Genomic DNA, 15,900 nt, shown 5'->3' with positions numbered 1-15,900 from the left:
TATTCTAGTCTGTCTCTCAGTACAAAGTTTGAAGTATAGTGCTCTAGGATTGATTTTTTCTTCTGGAAATAATAAAGATATTTTACCAATGGTAGGATCATATAAATTGTATACCTGTATAAATTTGACACTTATTAATTGCTTGGAAAATGCTATATTTTCTTTCCTTATCCTTTTACCCATAATTGTGTGGTATTTACCATCTGCCATACTATTTTAAAATCGTAGTTATTGTCAGATGGTATTTATTTCCCTTTGATAAACTTAGTTTTTATATGTACAAATAATATAGCACCATATATCCTTCTAGTAATATTGTTGAATAGGCAATATATATGTATATACATTTGTATGTACATAGGTATACATAAGTCTATGAACTCTGTGTAGTTGTCACTTTTAATTTTATTACTTAAAAAGTTTCAAGTGAATTTTGGTGCTATGTTTGTACAGGATCCATATACAATTTCACTGCAATGTTGAAATTTTAGCTAATGCAATCATATATATATAACTTTATTGTTACTCAAGGTTGCTTTTAACGGCTTTTCGAGAGTTGATTTATACTTAGTGACACATCTTTTTTCTTGTTTAAGTGTCTTAAGATGAATGATTTAGCTCCACCAGGGCACAATCAGAATTTCTTACTTGTAATACTGTCATTAGATACAAAATAGAAAAGCAAATTAATCACCACAGAAACAACTGGCAATAAGATAAAGAGAAGTACAAGACTTAAGCTAGGACATATTGCCTTACTATTCAAACATGAAAATTTAATTAGTAACCACTCCCCCTGGATGTTACTTTAAAAAAAAATGTCATCCTCAAGCTTTGCAAACCTTAGAAAACTCTTTAAAAATCAGCTACTAAATACTAGCTAACAATCATTCCAGTAATTCCTTTATATTAGGAGGAAACTTGCGAAATACAGAACCTATTATTCTGAATACATATATGTATTTTACATAAGTTTCTCTTGCCGTATGTCATAGATCATATAACAACATTGTAATATCTTAGAAACATTTGTTTGATGTATTACATTTAGATACAGAAAGAGAATTGATATCTAACAGAGACATTTTGAATCAGAGAAAAATTCAAAAAAATCACTCCCACTCAATGTCCAAAATCCAGTTATGCAAATTCATATTGGTGCAAGGTCCCTACAATATATATTCTATATGGGCATATAAGAAAGAGAAAATAAGATTTTATGAACTAAAAAGTTTATTTTTGTATACACTCCTAAAAGGAATAAATAGTGTTGTGTGTTTATGTGTAAGTGTGTGTTTGTTCTTTTATTACTTCTTGTTCTTTTTCCCATTTTAGCAACAAAGTCTGTTTTCATCACATGAAAGTTTGGATTTCATGAAGAAGGTGAAAAAAATTGGGAAATTATCAAGGCTCTTTACCAACACAGCTGAAATTATAAGACATATACTCTGCTTGGGCAGAAGACCAATTCTATTTTTTGTTTGAAAGTTGTCACCATGTAAATGATCTATTATAAAAAATGGAAATTACATAAGATTTAGTTTGTACATGATGATCATCTTTCATGCTCAATGTTGCATTTATTTTGAAACATGGATCTACTAGATATTTTTGGGGGAATGAACCCATCTGGGGAATATTCAGTTATTATTTTTGCTGCTGTTGTTGCTTGTGTGAGTGTTGGGGCTGAGCGGGCATTGTGTTAGAAGTAGAGAGTCTCTTAAATACAAAAAAAATTTTCTCAAAAGATCTAAAATATATTCTTTTTCCTCTTCTTTCTTCTTCAAATTCCCTTATTTTCTTTCTTTTTTTTTGGGGGGGGCACACTCGTTTGATACTCAGGGATTACTCCTGACTAAGGGCTCAGAAATTGCCTCTGGCTGTGGGGGACCATATGGGACGCCGGGAGATCGAACCCTGGTCCTTCCTTGGCTAGCGCTTACAAGGCAGACATCTTACCTCTAGCGCCACCTCGCCGGCCCCCTCTTATTTTCTTAAACTGCTTATGTCGCAACAAATTCTATACAGATTGAAATATATGCTGATTTAATAGTGTCCCTTTAAGATCTAAAATCAGTAAACATTTAGATTAAAGCAGTAGAAGTATGGAAACATTTTTTAGTAAGTTTTTTTTTTACCTTGTAGGCAGAAATTAACTAGCTAGATATTTTAATTTTGTCTTGTAAAACAGATAGACAATATTATTCAGTTCTTCCTAAATATGAACCTTTTACTATATCTCGTATAATTTTGTACTTGTAACACATATTCTAATCAAAATGTGCTCCCTATGTTAACTTACTGCTAAATTGCCCAATTTTCTCACCCAATTTTATATTTAGAATTATTCTATAGTATTGCGAACATTGTTCACTGGGCAAATTTAAGAGTTGCTATTGGGGGCTTGGGAGGGTCTCCCTCCCTTCCCGGAGCAGGATTTTTAGCCGGCATGGACAGGCAGCTGGCAGGCCCCCCCATATGCCAGCGGCCGCATGGTCCAGCCTAGGGTAGGGGGCTTGGATCGGGGTCAACCGAGCCCCCTCCCCCATTCCTCCGGATCTCCAGGTGGGTTCCTGGGAGGAGCTGATGGGGCACCCGGGGTTTTCCCCACTCCCAGGCCGGGCCGGGCCGGGTCCCTGGCCTAGGGTGGGGAGCAAATCCCTGAACTCCGGGCTTGGGAGGGTCTACCTCCCTTCCCGGAGCAGGATTTTTAGCCGGCATGGACAGGCCTAGGGTGGGGCTTAGGGGGTGGAGTTTGATTTGGTGGGTGGCAGATAGCTGCTTAGTTATACTCAGTCTGTCACTGGTAATTTCATACCAGTCTACATTTTGCAAACCGCGTGGGGGCTAGTGCCCCCGCGAACACTTGCTCCTTCCAACCATCAGTACCCCAGATTTACCCTTCTTAACTTCAGTAACACATAGTTCTAATCTCTGACCTAAAACATACAGTATATGTAACAAATCCCAGAACTATTTAGAAGGACATAAATTGAACACATATATCTTTTGAATAGTTTAATGGTATTTTCTTTAGCTGATGTAACACTCTATATAGTCTTCTACCATGATGTTTCTATTCACTTTTCATCTTGTCTTTTCTTTGTAAACTGTTCAGTAAGGATTGTTGGTGGAACTGTCCCCCAGTTTGATGCCTATGATTGAACTATGTCATGGAAATTGCTGGTCTTGTTCCTAGTGCCTCTAGATGCACCAATAACGCCCCATGGCATCGATTATTGTTTGCATAGACACATTAAAATGGGAAAACATCATACATACAGATAAGTTCTTATCTAATAAATCTCAGTACAAGGTACCTTACACCCTGAACATTGATATAATGACCTGGCACAGGCCTCAGAAGAATGGGCATTCTCCATTCAGGCCGGAACCAGGCAAGCTAACTACGAAACATCCAAGGTCTTTTACAGCAACAGCTGGAAGCAGTCCTCTACCAGGAAAGACACTACCAAGGGTCTGACATCGACCTCTTAAAAAGAGACTTCCGTTTACACTGAGAAGACTTGACAGCAACAATGACCTGCTCTACAGGACATGGTTCTCTCTAGTCCCCCTTAAGTGTGAGGTGAAACGAGAGGATGCTCTGCACCTCCCCGACTGCAATATGGGAGATGCAGACTCCAGGATCTTTAATACAGAAGCATGATACCAACAACAGAGACTATGTGAGGAATGGAGGTGTATTGCCACTACAGACGATGACTTGAATTGAACAAACTAATTTGCCTGGAGCCTAGAGTCAGTCCTGTGACAGGAAACTTCAGGGGTAAGGTCTCCTTGTATTTAGACCATAATTTGTCTTTCCATGTCCCTTATGTTTTGGTGGGCCTATGCAAACAAATGCCACTTTAATTCCATTTTTTACTATGTTCCCTTGACTCCAATTCTTAAGAAAAACAAGCCACTAAAACTTTTGATGTTAACTTAAACTAGTTAGCATGTGCATGGAACTAGAGAAATGTACGTTGCCCTCAATGTTTAAGGAGTTACATAAGTCTAATGTCTTTAGATTATATTGTGTGCTGCTAAGAAATAGTATGTACTACAACTGGGGATTTGAGGGACAAAGTAATTGTATTGTACAGGGGTTCAGTTTTGTTTTTCTTAATGTTCTTTGGCTGAAAGTTCAAGGCTGGGATATCATCGATGGGACTACCGAGAATTCTGTTTATGGGTGATTGGGCTTCCACTGTAACTTTACCCGGTCCTCTTTCTTTGCATCTTTGTTGTCATAATTAAAATAATAAAAAATAATTAAAAAAAAAGAGTTGCTATTGGCATTATTATTCTACATTCCCAAAGTACTTCTACTACATTACAAAGCAAGGTGTTTCAGTTATTACTAGAGATAATTAGAAATAAATAATGTAAGTAATATATAGGAGGTAATATCATAGAAATAATATAAATAATATATATGAGGTAATATCATAGATTTTTGTCAATTAACATACTAAGGCACTGAAATGTTAGGTTCTGAATCCCTAAGTATTAGCTATTAATGTTTCTACATTTGATGATGAATCTATGAAATGATTCATGGTCAAGAATTATAAAAACTGTGGTAGCCATGTTTATATATATATATATATATATATATATATATATATATATATAACCTAAAGGATATGAAATAAACCCTTTGAATTTATTTATTTATTTTTATTTACTTGTTTATTTATTTTAATTTTAATTTCATTGAAACTATTGTGATTTGCAAAGTCTTTCATCATTGAGTTTCAGACATACAATAAATCAGGGCCAATCCCACCACCAGTGTCCACCTCCCTCTACCAATGTTCCCCATATTACCACTTACTCTGTCCCTGTATAACAGGCACATTTAAAGTTTAGATTGTTAAAGTTTGGGTGTCTTGATACCACTGTTGTTGACTTTGGCTTGAATATTTAGTTTTGTCCTTTTATAATTCCACCAATGCACCTGAGACTATTTGGTCCCGGGTCCCCAAACCTTTTATATTTGTGTTTCTCTTTTTCCATTCAGTTTCTTTCCTTCTCCTCTCTATACCCTTTAAATTTATTTTATCAGCAGCTGATGTTTACTTCTCTCTCATTTTGTCATACTTTCTAAAATTCATCCTACTTAGGACTGAGAATAGATATATGTAAAGAAAAAAATCAAATCACACGTATTTCTCTTTTATCTAATTTTTGACTTTAGGTTCTACTGAAAGAGAAAAGTAGTGGTACTCTAGTGATTGCAGTCCATGATTGATCATTAGATATTTCTGGAACCAAATATATTTATTTCATTTATAGGAACCCTAACTCTGGTGAAAGTTGTAGTATGTGGCTTGCTTTGTGAGCTAATTAAATAAGTATCTTTAATATGACATCTAAAATAATCAGATATATAAGATATATTGCCACGCTCATCAGTTCCTTAAATGTCAAGCACATTTCACCTTGACCTACAGAAAAAACTAAATTGTTTCTAGGGATGCAAATTCCCATTGCTCCCTCTTGACCCACTATAATTAGCATTAGTCCTGTAACAGTGGTCCATCTAATTCTTCTTCACAGAGCATTAAGTGCTGTAAAACATTATCACACAAACTCAGTGACTTGAGACACCAATTCAGTTCTGCAAGTCGAGTGTCCATAGTAACATTCACTAGACTAAAGAGGAGATGTTGGCAGGACTTAGATTTTCTAAAGGCTTGAGGGGAAAACCCATACCACTACATACTTGAGGTTTCAGCAGCTGCCCAAATCCCTCAGTTTATGAATCATTCCTCCATTTTCAAAGCATATCACTATAAATAGAGTTTCTGTCATCACATTCTTAGATTTTAAAAAAAAATCCTTCTTTTTCTTTTCCTTTTCTCCAAATTTTTATTCAAGTGCCATGATTTACAGTACTTTTAATAATAAAGCTTTAGGCATATATGATTTTAACACCACACTATCAGGGTACCACTATCTCTCCACCAATATCCCCAGGTCCTCTACGACTATTCTGTCTCATCCCAGTGACAAACTTAGTCCTGTAGGTCAAAATTCAGAGATATTGCCATTGGGCATTTTCAATTCCCTTACAGTGTCTCTATCTTCAACAGAGTAATGAAATCAATCTGTATTTTGTCTCTCTTCCCCTGATTTCATTGAGTTTGACACCCACTAATATCAACCATGTTCCTGTTCTTTTCTCTAAAGACCTATGTGATTATATCAGGTCCATTCAAAAAATCAGAAAAATAAATTCCAAGTAGTACTTTAATATAATTCTATCCATAAAGTGCTTTATTTCCTGCCATAAAAGCTGATATTTACAGATTCTGAGAATTAAAAACTAGAGCTCTTGGAGATCTGCTAAAAAAATTAAAAAATGCTCAAGAATTATAATTAGTCAAAACTAACTCCTAGAAAGGAGCTCCTGAATTTTATAAACCTAGACTACATAACATAAATAGTGTTTTTAGAATTAATTTACCAACTTGCTCTTAACTTATTTCTTTTTAACATGCTCAGTAGTCTAAGTTCCAGGAGACCACCATATTTATTGAAATCACAGCTACACGAGGGGAGAAGGGCTCTATTTTGTGGGAGATATAAGACATTATTATATGTATTTAGGCCTCTTCTTTGATATCAACAGGCCATGAAAACTCTGGAACATGCTTTTCTAGAGCGTTTAGAGACTATAAATACTTAGAATGTGGTAATCTAGGAACAATAATGCAGGTTAAAATACATTAGGAATATCCTTTAATAAATTGACTATTGAGATTGAATTAACAGAATGCTTACACAGTGGTGACTATTTGGCTCAGATCGGTAGAGAATGTTAACAAGAGAATCCATTTTTATCTTTCCTCATGATTAAGTCCTCCAACACCATGATCCCCCTCCCCCCACACACACATCTCACTTTCCTTCCTCCAAAGATTTTAAGTCATTTCTTCACCTTCTCAAGACTTCTAGGGAAATCTGTACTCAGCACCCACATTGGAAAACAGGTCCTTTCCTGCCTACACATTCCATCTCCAGACTGTGCACATTCATCAAAGCCAATGTACTGTAAATACAATCAGCCCCTGTGACTGTGGGAGTCCCTTACTTTCCTGTTGGCAGTGGCCTCTGCATTAATCAAGTACATGGTCTCTTCCTGATTCTGGGTCTCTCTGCCAGTGTCCCCTTAAACTGCATTGATATACTAGCTTCCCTTCCTCCTTTAATAGCAGAGCAGATTTTATGAGTTCAAAACGTCATCATTTCAAGTTTATAAAAATAATATCATTTAGTCTTTTATGATTTAACAGTTTCCTTCAAAAAAACATAACCAGGAAATCACTTCTTAATCTGGTCCTAGCATCCTATTAGAGCCTTGACGGAAACATAGAGAGAGGTGAAAAGATCACTTCATCTCGACATCACATTAATAGGGTGGACACAGAGACAGACTAAGGCTGTGACTTGCCACTAGTAATAGGACCTTGTTATTGTTTCTGAGATCATTATACACCCTCGGTTGATCTCTAGCATGCCCTCTCCCCTCTAGTTCAGTTCACTACAGTTTATTAAATTTTTGAACACTAAAGCTTACTATTTTCAGCTGACTTACTTGGCTTTAGTGTGACTTGAGACATATTATTTTATGTGGCTAGAGCTCGTGATGATAAGCCATTATCACTCACACCTATTGTTCTAGGTGCTTTATTGAGTTATCGGGTGGTGAAAAAATGCAAAGATATCTCTAAGGGGAATCATTTTTAAAACCTGATAAGTTAAAATGTTGTATTTTAGACTCATTTTCTTTTACTCCCCCCTCTTTCTGTCAAATTAGAAACCCAGTTGTTTACATAAAGCTATAGGTAATACCATAGTTTAATGAAATATTAACTGATTAATAAATTAAAATGATGATATAAAGAGCTTTGATATACATACAAAGGAAGGTTATTCTTCCAATGAGAATGTGAGTCCTTTGCAATAAAAGAGAAAGGCATTAAGAAGTAAATTTACTAAATGAAAACACAAATTTGGAAAATAAACTAGTATAACAAATGCATTGGAAAAAAGCACAAAACTTAATCCAAGACTCAGTGAAAATATGGGGGTGACTGAAAGGTCAGAGAAAGGTATTTGGAAGAAAGAGCAGAGAAGTGATTTTACAAGTGGGATGGTAGATGACATTCAGGGTGAGAATTGTGAGAGTTCCACGCATCGCTACTGCTGAAAAGAATTGTTTACCATCAAAATAAAAATTAAAACAGTTAAAATAATATAATATTGCAGTGCATTCTGAGACATTCTTCTTTTTTAATTTTTTAGTTAATATTTTTATTAAAACATCTTGATTACAAACGTGATTGTGGTTGGGATTCAGTCATGTAAATACACCCCTCCTTCACCAGTGCAACATTCCCATCAACAATGTCCCAAGTCTACCTCTTCTCCATCCCACCCACGCCTGTACTCAATGCAGGCTTTCTACTTCCCTCGTTCATTCACATTATTATGTTAGTGCTCAATGTATTTATTTCTCTAAATGCACTCATCACTCTTTGTGGTGAGCTTCATGTCATGAGCTGGAACTCCAGCCTCCTCTCTTTTTGTCTCTGAAAATTATTGCATGAATGTCTTTTATTTTTCTTAAAACCCATAGATGAGTGAGACTCTTCTGTGTCTATCTCTCTCCCTCTGACTTATTTCAATCAGCATAATAGATTCCATGTACATCCACGTATAAGACAATTTCATGACTTCAGCACTCCTGACGGCTGCATAATATTCCATTGTGTCTATGTAAGACAGTTTCTTTAGCCATTCGTCTGTTGAAGGGCATCTTGGTGGGCATCTTGGTTGTTTATAGAGTCTGGCTATTGTAAATAGTGCTGCAATGAATATAGATGTGAGGAAGGGGTTTTTGTATTGTATTCTTGTGTTCTTAGGGTATATCCCTAGGAGTGGAATTGCTGGGTCTAATGGGAGCTCAATTTAAAGTTTTTGGAGGAATCTCCATGTCGCTTTCCATAAAGGTTGGACTAGGTGTCATTCCCACCAGCAGTGGATAAGAGTTCCTTCCTCTCCACATCCCCGCCAGCACTGCTGAAGCATTATTCTAAACCAGAAGTTTTTGAGCACCATTTTGATCTCTGTGATCTACCATATTGCCTTCTAATCTTTATTTATTCCAAAGTTTTGTCCATAGCCTGTAGCATTCCATGGTGCCAGAGATCAAACCCAGAACTGCTGTATTAAAACTCATGAATGCAGCCAGTTGAGCTTCTCACCAAATCTTCCCACCTCTTGTTTTTATTCAGACCTGCCCAACCTTCATCTAATATCTAGTTTATATTATGTTTATTGTTTTACCTCTTCTTAAAACAAAATTCCAAGAGAAATGCAATGTTTTATTATGTCTTCCTGTTCTTTAATTCCTCTGCTATGTCATTGGAGTGTCCAAGGGGGCCCATGTTTGGTTGTGGCACTAAGCAACACAGTGCAAGATTTACAGATCACTAGGGTGGTGATGTGAGGTGCTGTCTGGCATCAAGCTCATGATTTCATTCATGCAATGAAGGTGCTCTACTAATGAAGCACTTTCCTTTCCAGCCTTTGTCCTTCCCTCTCTCCCTCCCTTCCTCCCTCCCTTCATCCCTCCCTCCCTTCTCTCTCCCTCCTCCTCCTTCTTCCTTCCTTCTTTCCTTTCTTCCTTCCTTCCCTCCTTTTCCCTCTTCCCTTCCCTCCTTTTCCCTCTTCCCTCCTTTCCTTCTTTCCTACCTCCCTTCCTCCCTTCTTTCCTCCTTCCCTCCCTCCTTCTCCCCTACCATCTTTCCTTCTTTTCTCCCTTCCTTCCCTTCCACCCTTCCTCTCTTACTTCCTCCTTTCATCCTTTCTTCTGTCTTTCCTCCCTCCCTCGCCCCCTCTCTCTCCCTCCCTCTTTTCTTCCTTCCGTCCTTCTTTCTTCCTTTCTTCCCCCTACTTTTCTCTCTTTCTTTCTTCCTTCCTACCTCCCACCCTTTCTCCCTCCTTTTATTCGTTCTGAACTTCTCAGCTTCTTTTCTACTTTCCTTTCTTCATTTCTTCCTCCCTCCCTTATTTTTTCTTCCTTCCTTCTTCACTCTATCCATTTTTCCCTTCCTCCTTTTATTCTTTCTCTTTTCTTTCTTTCATTTCTATCTTCCTTTCTTTCCTCTTTTCTTCCTTTCTTCTCCTATCTCCCCCTATTCTCCTCCCTTGCCTCCCCTAATTCTCCTCTTCCCTCTTTTTATTTTGTTTTTTAAGCTTATTTTCCCCCTTGTTAAGTGTATTTTCTTTGGTACTACCTAGAACTTTGCTTGGGGTTGTGCTGTCATGATGAATTTACCCTTCATTCTTTTTTAAAAAGACATGTTTCATTCAAAATCTTCCAGCTCTCTATTTTTCAAAATTTTTTTCACATTTTTAAAAAACACTTTAATGTTTGAATACAAGTATATTGGACTTGACTAAGGAGACAACTGTCTTTCTCTCCTGCACAGAACATAACCCCTAAATCTTAAAAATTCTTTTGTGTGTGTGTGTTCCTTGAAATAAGACATATTGGTAGTCAAACTATAAAGATAATTTAAGAAGAAGATAATAAGAAAGGAGAAAAACAAAAACATCCTATAATATAGTTCCACTGAATAAAGTTCAGATTTATAGCTCTCAGAAAGTTCACTGATTTCATTTCAATGATTTAAATATTGTGCTGAAGAACTCTTTTTCCTCCAGTAAGAAATAAAGATGACATGTTCCCAGAGGCTAAAATCACTAAGACTGTGACTGTTACATGTGATCAGTTCTAAGAAGGTTAATCTGATTATGCTGAGAACTGACATCAAAAAGACATTTTTTCACATTGAGATTTCCAGTAAAACATGCAGTCTAGTCAAATCGGCTACATTCGTGTCTTTATTCAGTCGAGCATAGAATGAGATGATGTTTTACATTAAAAGTAGCTATACTTATTTAGGTTACATGTACACTCTTACATGTACAATAATAAATTCTTAGTAAACTAATGTTTTGAGTTACTGGCATACATAGATATATAAAAATTAACACCAGTTAAAGATAAAATAGTCAGCATTAAATAATTTGTTAATGAAAATGGCATTTAAGATAATCCCAACATACAATATACTCAGAAAAATTTAAAGTGAGTCTTAAAAAATGTCAATTTACAGTTAAAGTATTATTCTTGATCATTACTTTTATTAGCTTAGCTCTTGTCAATTTGGACTAGACAATCATTGATTTTCTCCCGCGATATGGATGACGACATCTGCTAGTAGGAACGAAAAATTGTCAACTTTAATATCTTATTAATTGTTTAGGCTTTTCACTTCATTATCTTTAATTCATAGATTTATTTTTCTGAATTTTTAAACACAATGGGTGCTCTTTAATAAATAATAACTTAAATGTACTCAACAGAAAGTATTATACATCATAAAATAAATTTTAAAAGCTCTCTCTTTGCTGAGTGATAGCATAGCGGTAGGGCTTTTGCCTTGCACACAGATGACATTGGATGGACCCAGGTTCAATATCCGGCATCCCCTATGGTACCTGAGCCTGCCAGGAGAAACTTCTGAGTGCAGAGCCAGGAGTAACCACAGAGCACCTCTGGCATGACCCAAGCAAACAAAAATAAAAACACTCAAATATTGTGATATTAAACAAATAATTGAGAAAATGAGGATAACATTATAAATTCTTTTAGCCTACAGTACTTTATTGTCTGGATGTACAGTAAAGTTAGTCATATATGTAATATTGATAAGGACATAATTCTTTAAGTTGTTGTTGGCTTTTTATTTGTTTATGTGTTCTAGGAGGTGTTTCAAACAGTGTTTAGTGAATGGAAACCTCTAAAATCCTCGGCTAATATGGATAGCACTTCAATTCTAAAAGACATTGTCTGTTTGGACCCTGTAGAAGGATTTAAAGGATCACTCTACTGGGACTCAGGGATCTCCAGGGTTACATCAAGCAATGGTCCAAAGGTAATATAGTGCCAGGATCAAATTTAGGTTAGATGCATCATTGGATTATCTCCTGACTCACACATTTTATTAAATACCAACCATTAATAATAAAATATTTTCTATACACTAATATTTATCACAGTGCAACTTTGAACTGTATTTAAAAGCATGATTTAAATAGCGTATTTTATAAAAAGTCTTCCTTGTTTTGTTAATTAGAAAGAAGTATTTCTGGGGGCCGGCAAGGTGGCGCTAGAGGTAAGGTGTCTGCTTTGCAAGTGCTAGCCAAGGAAGGACCTTGGTTCGATCCTCCCATATGGTTCCCCCAAGCCAGGGGTAATTTCTGAGTGCTTAGCCAGGAGTAACCCCTGAGCATCAAATGGATGTGGCCCGAAAAAAAGAAAAAAAAGAAAAAAAAAGAAAGAAAGAAATATTTCTGAACATGCATACCATGTCCTATAATTAACCTGTATATCTCTTGTTCTTGGTAAACTTTCTGCTATATACCATGCATGTAAATAGAAATATATGCATTTACTCATGTAAATTAATAATATATGCACACAAATATATAACACACACATACACACACACACACACACACACACACACATATATATATATATATATATATATATATTTCTTAGTTCTTTACTGAAATTCTGAGTCTTTTAGGAATTAGTTTATGGATAATTTATGGTTGACTTGCCAGGATAGCTGGAGGGAGATCAGTAGAGAATAGCTTTCAACTTACATATAATAGTTCCTTCAAAAAATGTACATTTGTGAAAATAACTTAATAAATGGTCTTGCTTATTTTATAGCAAATGAAATTCAAAGTTTTAATTTTTATTTTATACTAATCTATCTATCAAGCGTTATCAAAGAAAGATTACTAGAAAGCATCCAAGAAAATAACTGGAAGTAAGAAAAGGGCTTTGTTTATTTTAAATGTTCAAAAAATCAAGTCCACAAATTTTGTAATTACAAAATTTGGTGATTATTATGATTATCCTAAGGTATGTTTAAATTCTAAATTTTAAATATATGCATGCCTGAAGTATTTACATATCACACTCATCTATAATCTTTCTTTTAACCTAAATTAATTTTAAATAGAAATTATAAATGACCATAGTATCTGTTTATATTACACTTGATAATTAAAGGGAAGCATTGCATGAAGGAAAAAACAACTAAGAATACTTTATTACAATAACTCAAGTACTACAAAAAATAGGTCATATTCTTAGGGATTTTTCACAGAAACAAAAAATAAAGATAAAAATTTAATTAAAAGAACAAAAAACACTATTATATTCAAGGTAAAGATACATAAGAAATAAAGAAACAAGTTACTTTTAAACAAGATCACAATTTATAGAACCCTGGAATGTGTTTAAAGGAAAAGGGATGGTAGGTTCTGCTGTGTCTTTTGAGGTCTAATGTTGGCCGCCTTTTGAGACTTTTCATAAACCTAGTTTGCTTCTAAAGATGAATTAAATGAAGGGCCAGAGTGTGGCGAAAGTGGTAGGGCATTGGTCTTGTACACACTGACCTAAACTGGACTGAGGTTTGATTCTCTGGCGTCCCATGTGGTCCCCAAGCCAGGAGCAATTTCTGAGCACTGAGTCAGGAGTAACCCCTGAGTTTCACCGGGGGTGGCCCAAAAACAAAACAAAACAAAACAAACAAACAAAAAAAGAGATGAACTAAGTGAGATCAATGGTTTTCAAATATTATGCTGATACCATTAAATCATACAACAAGTTTGGAGACTATGTCAAAGTATAGCTAAGTTTGAGGACTATGTCCCAGGCAAAGTCAGAGGAACTTCAGAGGTTTCACTTTGCCAAACTGGACAAATGGGAAAAGGAGACAAGTTCTTTGGCCCTGCCTCTCCGATCCAGGATTTTGTAGACTAAACCCAGCAACCATACAGGGCCTCTTAATAAAGGTCAGCTATTGAAAACTAAACTACATCAATAACCTGAGGGGAATTATTTCTAATCACTAATGAAGACTTCTGTTGCTTTTTCTATTTTAGCAATGAACAGGACTGTGGAAGAGTGTTTCTCCCATTAAATGGAATAGCATTTTGTCCTTGCTAATCCAGTGTTGAATTGAAACATATACTTGTACTTCATATCCGAGCTTGCCCAGATTAATCCTTTAAAATTGGTGAATTCTCAAATTAGGAGTCTTAGCCTGTCTATAAATACCATGCTCAAATCCCCACAAGTTAAAAATGTTTTATTATGTCTTTGTGATCCCACCTGCTTTCTCTGCTTCTCTGAAGGTTGTGCATGTTTCTTTGAATCTTATTGTGTATTTTTTTTTCTTTTCATTTGAGGGCCACACCTAGACATGTTTATGGTCTGTGGTCAGGAATTACTTCTGCACATGGTCAGGGGACCATACAGGGTTTCGAGAATTGAACCTTAACTTGGCAGTTTACAAGGCCTTGCCCGCTAAACTCAGGTTTTTGATCTCTGTATTTTGTTTGTTTGTTTGTTTTTGGGCCACACCAGTGACACTCAGGTCTTACCCCTGGCTCTGAGCTCAGAAATCACTCCGGGCTTGGAAGACCATATGGGACAACGGAGGATCAAACCTGGGTCCATCCTAGGTCAGCAGCATGGGAGGCAAACGCCCTACAGCTGTGCCATCGCTCGGGCCCCCTCACTCTTTATTTTTTTTGGTACTTTAATTCTCTCTTTCTTTCTATCTTCTTATTCTTTTATATTTTGCTTTCTTCTTTATCTTCATCCACATGTTTCCCTGATGATCAGAAACTGAAGAAACTTTAGACTTTTTTGCTAATCTAAGAAGATTGTTGATCCTCTTTCACAGAAATTTTAATGTTTTTTGGTATGAAATTTTACAAATCATAGAATATATTCATAAATATATTAATTTTGGTACACACATTACTATAAAAGTACTTTTACATTTGAAACTTCTAAAACTATAAAAAATGTACATATAAATTTATATACATAAATATACCTACAGCATAGAAATGATAGGATTCATTGGCATGATTACATTAGAAAATGTTTATGCTCATGTAAATTAGTTATTTATTCTATTTACTTATTCAGCATTTAGTAGAAGCCAAGTTCTGTCTATTCGTACTTTGAATTCTTTCCCCATGCTTATACTAATCCAGATTACTTGTATCTTTTATTGTCTTTCAGTCTATAAACAGCGCTTATTTCTCCTGTCTTCATTTATGAAGTATAGTGACATGTCTATAATGGACATTTATTAAACCATATATTTTAAATTTTTTTTTTAAGTTTCTGGGTCAACCAGCAATGCTCCGGGTTACTCCTGGCTCTCATCCATGAATATTCCTGGTAGTGCTTAGAAGGATCATATAAGATGCTGAGGTTTAAACATTGGTGGGTTGCATGCCAGGCAAGGACTTACCTGCTATACTATCTCTTCAGAGCCAAATGAATCTTATATTTAACAAACATCTTAATTGATTGTGTACTAGGTGCTTTGTTGGATAATATGACAAATCAATACATAGCATTTTTTGCATAGAAATTTTACATCAAATCACTACATAGAACCATTGAAATAAAAAGATAGAGATTGATTTCAGATATTAAGATTCATAGTAAAATGATAAAAAAGCATCATTAGTCATCTATTTATGAATTTATTCATTATACATTCATATTGTGCACCTAATATAACAGGTTGTCCCCTTTGGCATTTTCGTCTTTGAACTTGAAATTTATATGGATTAAAGTAAGTTAATTATTAAACAGTTAAAAAGTAAAAAGTTAAAAAGGAAACATGAATAAAATCTTAATTTCAAATAGGAAGATTAAAATAAAATAAGTAATATGATAAAATATTTTGGTATATAGGGAATATA

The 15,900-nt window shown here is 35.4% G+C and overlaps 1 protein-coding gene across 1 annotated transcript in view; it reads right to left on the bottom strand.

The window, feature by feature from the left end:
- The window catches only part of CTNNA3 (catenin alpha 3), a 1,601,008-nt gene that overhangs the window by 65,846 nt on the left and 1,519,262 nt on the right, over positions 1-15,900 (bottom strand). The gene's annotated exons all lie outside the window — the stretch shown is intronic.

This window comes from Suncus etruscus, chromosome 17 (genome assembly GCF_024139225.1).
Source record: "Suncus etruscus isolate mSunEtr1 chromosome 17, mSunEtr1.pri.cur, whole genome shotgun sequence".
NCBI classification, from domain to species: domain Eukaryota; kingdom Metazoa; phylum Chordata; class Mammalia; order Eulipotyphla; family Soricidae; genus Suncus; species Suncus etruscus.
This window is presented reverse-complemented; position numbering and strand designations above follow the sequence as displayed.